Consider the following 1,391-nt stretch of genomic DNA (forward strand, 5'->3'; position numbering starts at 1 on the left):
TGCCTCTCAGTAGCATTGCTGTCACTGCAGTGAATCCACAGTCCTTTTGTGGTTTTTGTTTGAGGAGGAAGCTGATGATTGACGGGGATATACAGGACGAAGGCATTAACCATGGCAATTCGCAAGATAAGCTTGCTGAGTCCTGAGCCGGACAGGTCAAGAGCTGCTAGAGCACTGTGTGAATTTCACTTCCCCATGATATTAATCAGTCTTCGCCTAGAGGGGCCCTTATATCCGGGCCACTCCCTGCTTGGGGTTCAGGATAGAAAAACAAAACAGGGCTGGCCCCATGATGGGAAAGGAACATTGGGTATTCTTGTTCTCTTCCTGGTCAATTACAAAGTGTTAATGACATTCAAAGGAAACAAGTCTCCCTCAGTGATCTACAAATAAGGAAGGGCAACAGAAGGTGAGCCAAAGAAAAGACAGGGTCCTCCAGGGAAATGCAGAGCAAAACCAGTCAGCCCCAATAATCACCAGAGGGAAAAGCATCCTAATTTACAAAGGAAATAGACATCCCAGTAAATTGGAAAAGCAGCACAGGCTGAAATCAGGTGGGACCGAGAGCTCTTAAACTAACCATAGCTGCTTTTCAAACCTCAAGGATTTGTTACTGCGAACCATTTCTCAAACAAGGTGATAGAATGAATGGTAGTCTCCTTCTTAACATCCATAGTAAACACGTAAACATGCAATACAAATAATGTGTGTAAGAGGAGTTAGGAAACAAGAAGAGAACAGATAGAGACAATAAAGCTTTTTAAATTTGAATGGTAACAGAAAACGTTCTTTGATAACATTCTTTAGGAAGGTCAACATAAAATTTTGTTTTGTTCCTTATGAACACCTTTTTTTAAAAAATATTTATTTATTTTGGTTGCACTGGGTCTCATTTGTGGCAGGCGGGCTCCTTGGTTGTGGCTTGAGGGCTCCTTAGTTGTGGCTCACCAGCTCCTTAGTTGTGGCACGTGGGCTCCTCAGTTGCAGCACACAGGCTCCTTAGTTGTGGCATGCGAACTCTTAGTTGCGGCATGCATGTGGGATCTAGTTCCCTGACCAGGGATCAAACCTGGGCCCACTGCATTGGGAGCACGGAGTCTTAACCACTGTGCCACCAGGGAAGTCCCCCTTATGAACATTCTTGATGAATTTGACTCTGGTGGTTAAAATGATATTAAATTCAAGATCGCAAATTTTTCCTTTGAGAGCATAGGCTTACTGGTCAGGATCAATTAATTTTGATCCTTCCTACAGTTCTGGTTTTTATCAGCTATAAGTCTTGGCTTTCTGGGGGCTGAATCTTTTTACTCCCCAGCGCTCTGAACCGACCTCCATTCCCAGCCAGTACTGCGATAGCTGAGCGGATGGCTTCCCCGACTTCTGTATTTCCC

This window comes from Balaenoptera musculus, chromosome X (assembly GCF_009873245.2).
Source record: "Balaenoptera musculus isolate JJ_BM4_2016_0621 chromosome X, mBalMus1.pri.v3, whole genome shotgun sequence".
NCBI lineage: Eukaryota > Metazoa > Chordata > Mammalia > Artiodactyla > Balaenopteridae > Balaenoptera > Balaenoptera musculus.